This window comes from Carlito syrichta, unplaced genomic scaffold, assembly GCF_000164805.1.
Source record: "Carlito syrichta isolate Samal-C Ts95f unplaced genomic scaffold, Tarsius_syrichta-2.0.1 Scaffold312209, whole genome shotgun sequence".
Lineage (NCBI taxonomy): Eukaryota > Metazoa > Chordata > Mammalia > Primates > Tarsiidae > Carlito > Carlito syrichta.
Window position 1 is genome coordinate 842,671 of NW_007256305.1, and position 16,273 is coordinate 858,943.

At 40.9% G+C, this 16,273-nt stretch overlaps 1 protein-coding gene across 4 annotated transcripts in view; it reads left to right on the forward strand.

The window, feature by feature from the left end:
- The window catches only part of SPATS2L (spermatogenesis associated serine rich 2 like), a 180,372-nt gene that overhangs the window by 15,719 nt on the left and 148,380 nt on the right, over positions 1-16,273 (forward strand). For 3 of the 4 annotated variants that reach the window (XM_021718477.1, XM_008069797.2, XM_008069799.2), the window contains exon 2: positions 8,564-8,613. The exons of the other annotated variant lie outside the window; for it this stretch is intronic. The gene's annotated coding sequence lies outside the window, so the exon portion shown is untranslated. The remainder of the gene's footprint in view (positions 1-8,563; positions 8,614-16,273) is intronic. 4 annotated transcript variants of the gene reach the window in all.

Consider the following 16,273-nt stretch of genomic DNA (forward strand, 5'->3'; position numbering starts at 1 on the left):
GTTTTTTTGAGTTGGAATTTCAATCTGTCGCCCAGACTGGAGTGCAGTGGCCGCTCCCGGCCACCGCAGCCTCGACCTGCTGGGGGCTCCAGCGATCCTTCCGCCTCAGCCTTCCAAGTAGCTGGAACTACAGGCGTGCACTACCACGCCCGGCTAATTTTTGATTTATTGTAGAGATGAGGTCTCGCCAAGTTGCCCAGGTGGGTCTCGAACCCGCGAGCTCAGGCAATCCACTCACCTCAGCCTCCCAAAGGCGTGGGATTACAGGCTGAGCCACCGAGCCCGGCTGCACGCCTTTATTTGTGTGTCCTAAACTAGCCTAATGGTGGACGCAGGAAGTCTGTACTAAAGAATTAGTTTGACATTGTCGTTAAAAGGGCTTTGGAACCAGACACTTTGGATTCAGACTCTGAATCAGATTTCAGTCCTGGTTGTAGTACTTATGTAGTGACTACAGATTGCTTAAGCTCTCTAAACCTACCATAAAATGATAATAGTATGCACTTAACACATTTATTATAAGAATTAATAAGATTATGCATTATTATAGTGTATGTTGCATGGTGCTTGGACCATAGCATATGCTCAGTACATGTGAGCCAGGATCATCATACAGGTTTTATTTGCTACTTTCTTCACTTAAATTCTAGGGTAAAAAATTCCTTGTCAGAAAATATTATTTGGAAAATGTTTCAAAATGACTGCATAAATGTCAATGTATGAATATACCTTAGTGTTATCATTTCTCCATGGCTAAACCATTGCCAACTCTTTGCCATCATAAGCACACCACAGCTAATATCCTATATGTTATGTTTTTTGTGCATAGATGGCAGATTCAAAATGAATTACCAATGGCATTTTTTAGGCAGGCAAGAAAAAAACTAACAATTCTTTAGTGTCTATGGATGCACCAGGTTATGTGCCAGGTTCTTTAGAGCAAGATTTTCATTCAACTCCCACAGCCCCTTTGAGATCAGTCTGTTGCTCCCATTTTTCAGATGAGAAACCTCTGAGGGGACAAAAGTAGTTTGCTCAAGGTCAAGTAGATAGTGGTGGTAGAAATGGTGTTTGAAGCCAGCTGTCTGATTTCAAAGCTTGAGCTTTTTCCACGCTGGCATGGAGTTCATGCCTATCTTTTTGAGGCTGGCAGAATGAATAGTCACCATTGTGCTCAAATGTCACTTGGTGCCACGTAAAAGATAGGACATTTGGCTGGAATACTTGGCTTACTCAAAATAGCACCTCTTGCATGTATACATTCTTACATGATTTAGAATCAGGCCTCATTAAAATAAGGTGTTAGCAAAAGGAAATGAAGCATCGATATGTTCATTTGATGAAAGGAAACCTCAGGAAAGAAAATATTTATTTAGTCAATCGTACAACACTCCACTTTGTTTTAGTGGTACGGACTAAACTAAGATCACTTATCTCCCTAGGAATCAGACTGATTTCACATATATCAGTTTAGAAATTAAGCAATAACAACAGCCAAAGTAAATTGATGCTGTCAAAGGAATTGTACGTTTCATTACTTGTGTATCAGGGACTGAATGGGAAAAAATCTTTAGCCTTAGCTGTAAGATGATCCATCAGAAAAGAGCTGTAATAATTGCTGGAGGTGTAAGGATAGGTTTAGGGGAGACAGAAAGTAGCCTGGGATAAATCCCCAAAGAATTATTTGGTGAATTGACAGGTTGTCTTTAAAAAGTCAGCCATTCGGAACATTTGTCTTGGCAGCTCTCAAATCTGACTTACAGCGTGTAGTGTGGCAGCCAATTTTGTAGGAAAAATGCATAATTAATGTGAAGATCAAGGTACAGGTATTGCCAGTCAGTACCTAACACACAGTTTCTCAGAACAAAGGAACAATTGAAGTTGTCTTTTAATAGGCTAATCTTGGTTTGTCATTTTGTGGATTTCAATTCTTAGTAAAAAATGAGGGAGAAAAAAAGCACCAGTAGTAACGTTTCATATCCAGGAGGTACTTTGTTGCAGAATTTATAACCAACTGTTGTCTAGTCAAGAAAGCTATCTTTGGTTTTTGAATTCTTGAATTTTTATAGCCCTTGAGCTCGCACATTTTTGTCTTAGGAATGTTCTGGTTTTCCTTTAGTCATTTGACTTCTTGCCAGGGAGAAACAATGTCACTCATGGCCCAGTAGCCAAAAAGGTTTTGGATCTTGACAGAGCATGACCACCAACTCTACCTATTGGTACCATTTCCCCCATGGTGGTGATGCACATGGGAACAGTCAACAAGTTAAATTTGAGCTCTCTACACAACTACTGAGTGGTTAGAACTGTGAACAGAGAGTTAGATTTGGGAGCTACAGATTGAATTCCAGGCATGGCTCTGTTGTTTGGTCGTAGCTGTCTAACCCAGCTTTCCTGTCTCCCAGGCTGAGCTCCCTGAGCTCTCAAGTGGAGATAATGACTACTACATAGTCCAAGAGCATTTGGAGGATCAAATGTGTTGAGTAAATCTTTTGGTTCACTCAAAAGTTCTTTCATGATTTGTTCCTAAGTTTTGAATTAATGGCCACAGGTCATCCCCCTCGAAGAGGAGCCAATTGACCATTTAAGCTATTTTCCAATGAAGAATGGGAATATTTATAAAGTATATCTGTACATATAAATATACCACTCTTGGAGCTAACTTCGCCAGACCCTTCTAACTCTTTGTTTATGCTTTATCCAATAAGAATGAGACAGGCTATTTCTCTGCCGGGAGCTCCTGTGCCTAGCTCCATCTCTCAAAGCCTGCGTGCTCACCTGCAGGGCATCTGATGGGGAGCGCGGGTGGAGGGAATCCTCTGGCTTCAATACGTGATTCCTTTGAACACTGTGAGGACCTTCATAGAAATAGGAGTTTAGATCTATTATGTTGTTCTAAGATAGAAGCAGAACTCATTTATTTGCCACATATTTTACCTTTCAATAAAAGTAGCTCAAGGAAAAAGACTATAAGGTAGAAAAAAATATTTCTTTTTTTTTTTTTTTGAGTTGGAGTCTCACTCTGTCGCCCAGACTGGAGTGCAGTGGCCGCTCCCAGCCACCACAGCCTCTACCTGTTGGGCTCCGGCGATCCTTCCACCTCAGCCTTCCAAGTAGCCGGAATTACAGGCATGCGCTACCACGCCCGGCTGATTTTTTTGATTTATTGTAGAGATGAGGTCTCGCTGCCCAGGTGGGTCTCGAACCCGCGGGCTCAGGCAATCCACTCACCTCAGCCTCCCAAAGGTGCGGGATTACGGGCTGAGCCACCAAGCCCGGCTGAAAAAAATATTTCAACCACAAGATTACATTATAGAAAATTATAGGAAACCCTTTTAGTAAAGTAATTCTGCTGCTGAAGGGGAGCAGGGGAGGGAAGGAGAGGAGCTTTGACGACTGGGTAGTATCCATGCAAGCTTTTGGGAAGTGTCTCTCACCCTTAGTTCTGGTTATGGAGTTGAGAGCGCAGAAGCTGCTTCTGGGTTTGACTCCAAGAGCGCAAATCCCAACCCTGGAGCTGTACTACTTACTTCCTTTCCCTGGGCTGCTGTGGACATACTCCCTGGCGACAACCATGGTGGGAAGCCCTTTCTTTCAGTCCTTTAGGAGGACAGAATTGGTGCGTTGGCCACTCTATCTTAGGCTCTACTGTTGGACCATGAAGGTGCTTCATGCAGTTCATGAGTGAGATATCTCCGTGCAGTCCCCAGGTGTGGAGTGGGGAGCTGGGCTGGACATTTTAGACAAGCCTCCCTACCTACTGGGTGTGGGAAGCCAAACCAAACCCACTGGTCCCAGGACTGCTGGAGAATGCCAGGTGTGAAGGCTAAACCTACCTCCTGTCCTCATTTACAATCCATTTCTCAATGTTCTTTCTCCTACACGGGAAATTGTTCAGAGTTTTCCTCCTTTGCTTTGACAAAGAGCACTCATTTAGCTCATGTCTTCATCAGTCATTTCCCGCATATCTGTTTTGCACTAGGCACTGTTAGAGGAACAAAGATGAATCAGATGGAGAAAAGAAAAGAATGTGCAAACCTAAGGTAGAAAGCAAGATGAGACTGGGCATGGTGGCTCATGCCTGCAATCCCAGTACTTTGGGAGGCTGAGGTGGGAGGATTGTTTGAGGCCAGGAGTTCAAGACCAACCTGAGCAACATAGGGAGGCCCCTGTCTCTATATTAAAAAAAAAAAAAATCAAAAATTAGCCAGGCATGAGTGTGCACCTGTAGTTCCAGCTACTCAGGAGGCTGAGGTGAGAGGATCACTTGAGTCTGGGAGGTTAATGCTACACTGAACGGTAATTGTGCCATTGCACTCCAGTCTAGGCCACATGAGACTTCAACTCAAAAAAACAAACAAACAAAAGCAAGATGCAGTATCTTTAGAGTTGAGAAGAGGGACAGCTTAAACATGCAGTGATATTTTTTCCTGCTATATTTTATACAATACATTATACTACATAAAAATTTATACTAATATTCATTTATGTAGCAAATCCCAATCTAATGAAAATCCCTATTATCTGGGATCTGGGCAAACAACAGTAGACACAGTTCTGATACAGCAGAGGACTTTGAACAGTCCCTCGGAGGGAGTTGAAGTGGGATTTGCCCTATATATCAAGATTTTCATGGTTTTGATATTTTTCATTTCCACGTGTCAACAAATACCTGACTTGATATTAAAGCCAGTTAAATCAATATTTCTTGCTGTAGTCAAGGTACAGCAACATATATCCAAGGGCAGTCTATCCCCTACAACCATATTTTGTTGAGTACATACATATATTTTATCATAAACCTACCTGATTGAACTACCTGCAGATGAGTTGAAAGAAAATATCAACGTAGCTACCATAAAAAAGAAAAGCCAGAGAATCTGTAACCTTGTCCCTAACCCCTCATTTAAGAAATTATTTCATTTATTTTGCTCACTTTAATCATCAGGAACAGCAACATGGAAAAGATCTTGATTGTGGTAGCTATGGTTTCTCTATTATCAGATAGGTCTGCTTTAATCCTCTCAACTCCCATCCCGATCAGAGGATTTCTGAGCAGGTGCAGGTGAACCCAAGAGTCTTGAGCTGTAGGAACCTAGTGATCTTATCATTGTGTTGGAGAGTGGTGTGAAAGCCCACTTCTACTTACTCTTTTTCTGAACTTTTAACTGTTAGATGATTTCTGTAGGTCACCTGTTACAATCTCACTGTATTTCTGTAAACAGAAGCATCAGCGTATAAACACCAACAAATCCATTTACTGTTATCAGAGAAGCCTGACTTGTCCTCCCTGTGTTCTTTGGCTAGATGAGCAACTACCATTTATTGGGCTCCTACTCTGCGCCAGGCACTTAAAATATCGTACCTTTAGTAGGCAAACCAATGTTTCCAGGCATTTTACAGATGAAGAACTGTAAGACCTGAGCTGCTGTGTAATTTATCAAGGGACACCAAGATGGAAAAGGGACAGTCTGGAATTTAACCCAACCTCATCTGATTCCAAAGCCTTTTCACTTTTTATTTAGAGACAGGATCTCACTCTGTCACCCAAGCTGAAGTATAGTGGCGCAGTCATAGTGCACCATAACCTCAATCTCCTGGGCTCAAAAGATTCTCCCACCTCAGCTTCCGGAGTAGCTGGGACTACAGGCACAGGCCACCACGCCTGGCTTCTTTTCACTTTTAAGTACATTAGGCTGTTTTTTCATAATCTATCATGAGATTAAAGAAAAACATTCAAATTGTAAAAGTTACACTTATTATAGAAAGTTTAGAAAGCAGAGAAAATTATTTAAAAGAAGAAAAAAAAAGTCATCCATAATTCTTCACTAAGAATTATTCACCCATAATTCTTCACTAAGAAGGGATAATCACTAATTTCAGTTATTTTTTTCTTTCAGGCTTAAGAAAACTATAATTTATATCTTCCTGAAAGTTTTCCTCTTTGAGGTTTATACATATACTACAACAATGCTGCAATTGCATAAGACATTTGTGGAATCCTTTTCAGTGCCAATTTAGGAAACAAATTTTCTATAGACCCCCATGCACAGGATACTTGGGCGGAAACATAGCAGAAACAGTATATTTGTTCCCTGGATGCCTACCAAAATAATGCAAGCTATGTTTGACCATTCTGTGCCTTCTAAAATCATGCTGCAAAAATTTAAAAAATTCTATCATTGCCCTCTCTCTAAGAGCCATGAATACCTTTTGCTGACTTCTATCATAGTGGGGGATGGAATTCACCAAAATGTTGCTCCTTCCCATGTCAAAGACTGATGGATATTTTGGGGTATGCCTAAAAGTCTTTATTAAAAATTAAATCCATAAATGTTTAATGTCTCATTTGACATTTCATGTTATTTATTACTTTGTCAACACAACATTTGCCTTTTGTGATGCATGAAGAAAATTGTTTTTGTCAAAAGTGTGAAAAGCATATTTTAAAATCAATTCCTTTTTAATGGAAGTATTGTACTCACTAAATTATTCTCCTCCAAGGTGTTTTTGTGAAAGCAAATGTATCTAAGTGTGATGGATCGATCTTTAAATAAAACTGGTAGCATCTTGTGTAGAAGTATTTCCCATAGAAGCAGGTATATGCATATTCTCTCTCTCTCTCTCTCTCTCTCTCTCTAAGATTGCTATCAAAATGGTCATTGATATACTTTATTAAAGTTGAATAATGTACCAGCTGAGTTCCCTTCTTTTTGGTTTCTGGCATACAATACTACTAACTCTTAGAAAACAAACCTAACTTCCAATGCAAGCATCCTATTGGGTGTTTGGTTTCTAGCTTCTTTTCCCCAGACATTCCTATCCTCCGTATCTAATTACCACGGCACGCCATCCCCTTCCAGACTGCTGGGCACCTGGGGCATGGGGACCCTGGATTTTGGATTGATGCAGATAGGGGCAGATCTAGTGTATGCAGTTGTCCTCAGGGCTGCCTTCTTCCCTTGTCTCCTGATTACCAACATGTCATAGGGTGAGAATTCATCATGCTTACAGAGATCATTATAGAGTGTAGGTTGCACCTTGGCACCATTCACAATGCTTGGCATTGTGCTCAGGCAATATCTGTTGGATCGATGAAAGGTTATAATACACTCTTTCAAAAATGAACTGTTGGGAGAAAAAGTTAGTATGAAAGAAAGTCATAGTTGTAGATGAGAATCTCAGGGCTTAAGAATCTCTAGGTCAATTCTGTTATCTGAGGATGAATCCCAGAGAGGTCAACTGACTTGGAGCAGGTCACTGGAGAGCTGATGCCAGAGCCAGGCACAGCATCCACTTCCTAAGGCCCTGTCTGACTCTTTCCAGGCCTACCTTGCTGTTCTCTAATCATTTAATGGAGTTTGATTTTCTGGCTCTGTAGGGTCAGCTACCAGAGTATTTGAGTCCCCACACAGTTCTCACAGAGCACTGGAGACATAGGGATCCTTTTTAAAAAAATAAAAGTTTTATTTTAGATTCAGTGGGCACATGTGCAGGTCTGTTATGCAGGTATATTTTGTGATGGTGAGGTTAGGTGTCTATTGAACCTGTCAGCCAAATAGTGAACATGGTACCCAATAGGTAGTTGTTTAATCCCTGCCCTCCTCTATCCTTACCCCCTGTAAGAGTCCTCAGTGTCTGCTGTTCCCATCTTTATGTCCGTGTGTACCCAGTGATTAGCTCTTGCTTGTGAGAACATGCAATATTTGGTTTCCTATTTCAGTGTTAATTCACTTAGTATAATGGCCTCCAGTTGTTTCCATGTTGCTGCAAAAGACATTATTTCATTCTTTTTTAAGACCTGTGAATCCTTAAGAAATGCTTGAAGTGATGTGTGAGTAGTGGTTAGTTGGTTTCTTGATGACCTTGGCACCCATCTCTCTGCCTCAGTGGTTACTGGCTGAATGGAGAGTTCTGCAGGCTTGTGTGTACATTTTGGGATATCTCTTGGAAAGAAGAATATGATAACAAGAAGAATAATAGTTCGCATTAAATCGGACAAGAAATTGCTGTGGCGAACATTCCGGGCTCTCGGGCCTGATTGTCAGTTAGAATCCCAGCTCCACCATTTATCCTGCTTCATTTATCTTCATGAGGAAGGTGATTTGACTTCTCTGTGCCTCATTTGCCAGAATCTGTAAAATGCTAGTAATTCTAGCACCTTCCTCAGAGTACTGCAGGTGTTAACCAATGGAAGTCCCTGGCACAATGCTAGGCACTCTCTAAACAAACAATATATGTTAGCTATTGTTGGTGTTACTAAAATATCACCATTATATATAGGCAGTGTGCTAAATGCATTGCATATATGGCATGTGATCTGGCCAACAACTTTGTGAGGAGAGTACTGTTGTTAGCCTCATTTTACAGTTAAGTAAACGGAAGCACAGAGAGGTTACTCTACCTACGCGAGGACACATAGACATGAAGTCGTGGGTGAGGCCTCATTCCCCACCTGCCTGCCTCTGAATTCTGTGCTTGGGGCCAGATGTCATGAGAACCAGGAGGTGTGGCTGCTCGGGTGACACCTGCCTGATCTTTCAAATTTCCTTTTTTTCCCTAGAGCACTCCAGAACCCAGGCTACTTTCGAGAACCTCTCTGTGGATTCCTAGGTAAGTAAAGATGGTCCTTCCTTCCCCATGACTTCCTGCTGCCCACATGGCCCACAGTCCCTGCTCTTGTGACTGACTCCTGGGGGCCCATCTCGGCCTTTGGTGGCCTCTGCTGCCTCCCAGGGCCCCAACACCAGAATTCTCATTCATCGCGTGTAGACTGAAATTACTCTTGGTAGGACAGTAGAGTTTGGTAGACATGAGTCACTCCTCTCCCTCTCACACCCCCCTTTCCACCTACAGCAACATTTCTAATGATAGCTTTAGAGTGGTTTCGTGCATGCAAAATACTTTGTATACAAAAAGGGGGCCTTTTGAAGACATTCTTGTGATCTAGAAAAGAATTATGGTTAAGATTAATGGGTTCTGGAGCTAGACTGCCTGGTGTTGGCTGTTGTGGTCATTCTTGTTGAAGAGGTTGCCCCGGTGACTCTGGAAGTCCACTTGGAACTGGCGATGCTCAGTCAGCCATGAGTGGGCTTGGAAGGGTACAGGTTTCTGAGGCAGACAGCCTGACTTTGGTCCTACTTCTGCTGCCTAAGCACTGTGTCATCTTCACATGTCACTTACTTATCTGGGCCTGAGTTTCCTCCTCTCAAAGATGGGAAAATTATACTCATTTTGCAGAGTTGTTGAGATGTTTCAACCTTGTGTATGTAGAATAAACCTACACAAGATTGACATGCAATACAATGGTAATTTTTTTTCCTTAGTTAGTGGCATTTAAATGGAGATGTCAAAAGCATATACTGGGCAGAAAGCATGTTGTTGTTTTAGGTTCATACGTTCCCTGAAATATTTTCATTTTTCCCTCTGTCAATCTTGTTTAAATCAAGTTACTTAGCAAGCTGTATATTCTTACCAAAAAGATTATCCTTGGTCCAGACCCTGTCAGATGATCATAAATTCCAAATTGAGATAGTACAAATTAATGAGATTGAATTGCCTGCTGGATATTTTCATCTATGTTTAGTACAAACTCAACTCTTTTTCCATAAATCTGAAATTTTGTGGTAAGTAAAACTAAGTGGTAAGATGACTGTAATTTTTTGAAAAGAGCCATTCACACTGGCGGGAGCTGGTAGTTTTCCATGAGTGGAATAGAACATTTCACCACTTCCTCATATCTGAATCACCATTAAAGCACTTTCTTTATAGTTGTTCAAAGAGAATTAATATGGAAACAACTGGTTGATTTTTCTTTCTGTCTGTTTCTCTCTGTCTCTATACACACGTGTGTGAACACACACACACACACACACACACACACACACACACACACACTCACACACACACCCCGTAGCTTTTCTTTCAGTTAGGCAACTGAAGTGTTACTATGTAAATCCTGGTGGCCTTCTACCCATCAGACCAGCAAGGGCACAATCCATTCTTGTTTTCTTGAAACATATACCAAATCATCAGAAACCCTGATTATTCTGCTAGAAGGTGACAGCTTGATGGAAAGATGAACCAGTTGAAAACAATTTTGATGATATTTTTGTCGGGAGAACGAGATGCCTCCAGCTGTCTGTCACTAATCATATTAGAGGTGGAAAGCAGGAATGTTTTAGCCTGTTCAGGATTACTCTCAGTGCATGCTGGAACGCTACTTTTATTGGCTACTTACCCCAGAATGGTGACATTAGACATCGCTTCTGGAATTGGCCTTGCCAGTTGGTAGTAGTTTAAACCATATGCCACATGAGCACACTTGAGGAATTTTCTAATTACAGCTCAAAGACTTTCCTTTTATCTTTTTATGCATGTACCACAGACATCACTGACTGAAATGATTTCTCCTTCAGCATCATCCCATTGCCAGCAGTTATGAAAGATGAGGAGAATGGCAGATGAAACCCACAGTAACCAAAGAGGTGTCCGAATTCAATTAGGAAGAGGCCAGTCCCATGTGGACACATAAGCCGTATAAATCCATTTTAATTGTGAGCTGTCGCACTTATTTGGTCATGTTTATTTTGGATGCAAGTGCCAGAGCTGGATTTAGACCAGAACTCCAGATCTTCGAGATCTAATGACTAATTTGGGTATCCATTAAATCCCTTAATTCATTTCTTAATTAGTTCTGCTAGAATTAGAGAGTTGCTTGGTTACAATAATTTCCACAAATTTCTCATAAATCAAAACAGATGTGTATAGAATTCTTTCTCATGATTCAACATTTTGCCCTGAATTATTCTTGTTGTTACCAAAAATAACAGTAACAATGTCAACAACAGCAACAACAAAACTTAACATTTTGCAAGGTGGTAAAGGGAATATCAACTGAGGCTTCAGAAAGAATGGTTTTGAATTTCAACTCCTCTTCCTATAACAGGGGGACCTTAATCAAGTTAATTTCCCTCTCTGTGTCTCAGTTTCTTCTTATAAAATGGGGTACATGATAGTACTTACCTTGTTTTGATGATTAAACAAGCTAATATATGTAAGTATTGTATATGTAAGTAGATATGTAGAAAGTGCCTGCCACAGTAATAAATGTTAGTTACTATGTCTGGTATCAATAAGACAAGGGGAAATGTTGCTGGCACCACTGGACTGTCATCTAAGTATGCCTCGTTTCTGCATACCACTTGGAGAACACTCATGACGGTAATGAAAATCTGGAGACTCTGAATCGGGAATTTACCTCCTATTTGCACTTGTACTCCTTACTTTGGCTACAGAAATAAGATTTTTTTTTGCCTTCCAGGCTTCGTCAGTATTAACTTGAAACCCTTTGGGTGCAAAACTGCTTTAAAATTTGAATGAACTTTTTGTTTTCCCAGTATACATGATATTAGCCCTCATGAAGAAGAAAAATGTAATTATACTATGTAAAAAAGTGTGTGTGTGTGTGTGTGTGTGTGTGTGTGTGTGTGTGTGTAAGAGAGAGAGAGAAACTTAGGAGAATCAGCTTCAGTAAATTCATTGGAAATTTTCAAACTATTTTTTAACATAGTAAAATTCATTTAATGACAAAGTTTAGATTTAATGAATGTGCAGGAGTGAAAGTCTACTAAAAGATAAATCTAGTAATTTAATGAACTCTCCTCATGACTTCATAAGAGTTAGTTAATATTAAAATTTATTGCCAAGAGATGCACTGGAATTACTTTCCCTTAGGTTGTTTCTTTTTTTCCCTTTAAACTAAGTTAACTACGTGTGTGTGTGTGTCTATTTTAGAGAAATGTGCATCCAAAGATGCATAAAATGCTCTCATCAGTAGTAGAATGGATGAGTAAATGGTGGTGTAATTGTATGTTGGAATACTATATAGCAGTGAAAAATGAACCAGAGCTATAACAATAATATGAATGTATCCTACAAACGTAATGTTGAAAGGAGATACAAAAGAATACTTAGCAATCTTATTACATTTATATAAAGAGTGAAAACAGACAAAGCTGAACTTTATTGCTAAGGTGCACATACATAAGTGGCTGAAACAATAAAGAAAAGTAAGGAACTTATTACTGAAAGAATCAGGTAACAGGATAGAGGTTACCTTGAAGAGAAGGGACCTTCCAGGGGTGCTGGAAATATTGTTTTTTTGACTGAGATGGTAGTGACAAGACCAGCATATAACCAAACATGAATTTGTTATCTGCTTTTCTGTTTCTGGGTTATAGTTAATAATTCAAAAATTTTAAAAGATAAACAAATGCTCTGTCTCTTTGGCCTGGATTGCTTCATCTCCTGTCCTTCCTTATTTCAGGCCTAGAGATTTCTGTGATTGTAAGTGGCTCTTAGAAGTAAATGACTGCTTCCCTACATGGTGCAAAATCTCCAAAGTGGGATGGGCATTCCAGGGAGCTCTTGAGAAAATTCATCTGGGCGGGAAAAGAAATGGGCTGGAACTTGCATCGATGTTCATTTTATTATCGCAAAACATTGTGATGACTGATGAAGACTACATTGGCCTTGGTGCTGTCCTCTAGTCCGCATGTCTGGTAGTCAGGTATCACCTGGAGGTAGATGAGGTCTCCTGAGTAGAGTGGTAGTGCCCAGAACAGGGCTTTCTAGTGGCTTTCCCACCAGTTTACCTACCTTGGTTATTTCATGAACTATATTATGCCTGGTGGACGGGATTTACAAATTCCATATTTTAGGTTTTAACAAACCCTCAAAAACTTGCAGAATCTTTGCAAGATTCTGCAAAGAATTCTCATAAGTTGAAGATAATCTGAATACTGCAGAATGGCACAGCTTTGCATGAACTCTTAGTCAGCCACATCATGAAGTAATGACAGTGACTGCCAAATCACACCTGGAAAGAAGCTGACCACCCCAATTTTAAATTACCTGGATGACATACAGATGTATGTTCACTGTGGGTAATCATGAACCTCTTCCTGTGTGTATTGGCCTTGAGATATCATGATAAAAAACATTACATCAGTTCTGTCATCCTTCTTTCCTATCTTTATTCTTGTTTTGTAAGGTGTATAACATACTCATTCAGTAATAAATGTATACAAATAGTTTTAAAAAATCAACAAGTATTGAGGATGCATTTTCAAAACAAATGAGGCAAAAGCACCTTGGTCACCACTGCCATGTAGTTAAAAGACTACTTACTGCTTATAATTAAAATTGTAGAAGAGTCTGTCTACCGTGGGCAAGTCATCATACCATTGAAGGACTTTGACTTGTTTCTTTTGTGAACCTATTAGAGTGTCTTTGAGTATATCACAGCCATTTCTAAATAGATGTATGCTAGGCCGGGCTTGGTGGCTCAGCCTGTAATCCCACCACTTTGGGAAACCGAGATGAGTAGATTGCCTGAGCCAGTGGCTTCGAGACCAGCCCAGGCAACTTGGTGAGACCTCGTTTCTACAATAAATTAAAAATTAGCCAGGTGTGGTAGCACACACCTGTAGTTCCAGCTACTTGGAAGGCTGAAGTGGAAGGATCGCCGGAGCCCAGCAGGTCGATGCTGGAGTGGCCATGAGTATGCTACTGCACTCTAGCCTGGGCAACCCGTTTGAGACTCCAACTCAAAAAAAAAAAAAAAAAAAAAGAAAGAAAATAGATGTATGCTGCTGTTCCTCACACCAAATGTATACCTGATCCCTAGCATTTGTTCTACCAGAGCTCAAGCAATCACTTATAATACTCAAGAATGGAAATGATTACAATTCTCATATGCCTGAGAAATGGTTGAATATCTTCCAAAATGAGTCAGTCATTGCTTTCATAGTTAGCAGATTGTCCTCTTTGGATAATTCATTGTAAAGCTATGGAGAGTGCTGAAATTCTTTGTTTTTCAAGCGTTTATACATACCGAATAACCAAATTTTATATTGTTCACACTTGCTGAAATTTTCTTTCTGTAAAAAAAGATTTCTTTCTTAGAATGTGCCGCTGAGGAAACAGATATGATCACAGCAATCATTATTATACTTAGCCTCCGTTTTCCAAAGTGCTGAGTTATAATGTAATCCACAGTTCATACTTTTTAACTGACTCTCAATACATTATCAACCCAGTGCCTCACACTGTTTGTGAGGGTGATTTATTATTCGTTGGATTTTAAGTGCTGACCCATGAAATGTTAAACTTCTATTGGCAGCTGTTGTGTGAGGGTTTGCAGGTATCTTGACTAATGCTTTGAAAGACCAGCATTAGCAATAAATCACAGCATAGAAAATTTTTCAATAAAGTGATAGAAGGGAGTTTGCCTTCTGGATCCCTTAAGCTTATTTGGAAGTTAGTTACATGGGAAATTAAAGTAGAGGAGTAGAGCATTCTCAGGCTTTAACCCTTGAACTTTGGGCCAACCATAGTCAATAGCAAAAGCATCGTGCTAGCTTTGTTCTCCTAACCCTGAGATTTCTTGGCTGTGGGAACTGACAGAGTGCCAAGTATAGGCCTAATTACATTCCTTGTTACAGAGGAAAAAAAAGCTCAAAGGAATTTTTCTTTTCTTTCTAAAGGGTACCTGAGCATTAACAGTTTCTGGTATAGCAAAATTGCTTATAAGACCTTGGCAAAACTTTCTGAAAAGAGAGCTTGAAGAGGGTTCAGTCAGCCAATTAAGAGGCATGTGTGGCTTACCTAGAGCAGTGAAGAGTTGGGGGGAATGAAGTCCAAAAAGGGAAAGGGCCGTGGCTTTGTCCTCCCAGAGCTGGCTTGCTCTCTGCTGAGCAAGCTGTGGTTGCTCTTCTTTGTGCTTCTCTATGGTCTGTTCAAAGATTTAGCAAGATATGACACAAGATGAGTTTTAGATAGCCCTGTAACAGACTGCCAACTAAGTTCTGCTAAGTTCACCAGTACCCCCAGGGCCGTGCCACTGCCTAATAAAAAGACATGTTCAAGTAGTATTTGTTGCATGAATGAATATGTTCGGGTAGCTCTTCTGTGATCTATGTATTGGTGATTAATGTATTGGGCCAGGTATCCTCTGGACCAGATTAACTCTAATCAGGGAATCAGTGGCTAATTTTAGTAGAGTGAGATCTTCCAGAAGACATATAAGACTTTATATCGTAGCAGAGGAGCCAGACAATGAAGAAGCAGGTCACCAAGTGAATAAACACAATCGTACAGCTAGTGATAAGGGCTACAGAAGACCTAAACAAGGCAAACTCTGGGTTGTAGACTTAGTCTTGGAGAAACCAAAGCTGGGAGCAATCTGGAAACCCAGTGGTATAGAAACAATTGATACAACCTTCCAGAAGGTGTAACTTATTCCAGAAGTTAGCATACTAAGAAAATGGCTTTTCTTAATGCATAGATTTGCAGGGCTCTTCCTATACCAACAACATCCATTTCTACTTTATAAAATTTTTCTTTTTCTTTTTTTTTTGAGTTGGAGTCTCACTCTGTCGCCCAGACTGGAGTGCAGTGGTTGCTCCCGGCCACCGCAGCCTCGCCTGCTGGGCTCCAGCGATCCTTCCGCCTCAGCCTTCCAAGTAGCCGGAATTACAGGCATGCGCTACCACGCCCGGCTGATTTTTTTTTTTTTTTTTTTTATTGTAGAGATGAGGTCTCGCCTGCCCAGGCGGGTCTCGAACCCGCGGGCTCAGGCCATCCACTCACCTCAGCCTCTCAAAGGCGCGGGATTACAGGCTGAGCCACCGAGCCCGGCTGCTTTTTTTTTTTAAAAAGAGATAAGGTCTCTGTCACCCAGGCTGGAGTGCAGTGGCAACGATCATAGCTCATTGCAACCTTGAACCCCTGGGCTCAAGCGATCCTCCCACCTCAGTCTCCCCAGTAGCTGGGACTATAGGCATGCACTACTACCATGGTCTGTTCATTTTTCTTATTTTTTTGTAAAGATGGGGACTCACTGTGTTGCCCAGGCTGGTCTTGAACTCCTAGACTCAAGCAATCTTCCTGCCTCAGCCTGTGGGTGCTGGGATTACAGGCATGAGCCATCACACTGCTGAATTTTGCTTCTAACACAACAGTTGGTTAGTGTTTTACTTGTGACAAGGCCAAGGGGGTAGCTTCACTTCCTTTCTTCTCTAAGATGCACTTCTCTCCAGAGCCAGGCAGCTGTCTCCCAAATGCACATTGTCAGTCACAGAGGATACCAGATGACCAGAAGAGAGTGAATAAGCACAAATTTATCATCAAAACCGGAAGAAAGAGGCAGGGGGAGGGAAGGAAACAGGGAGGGAGGGAAAGGGGGTTGGGGGAAGGAGGAAGGGAGGGA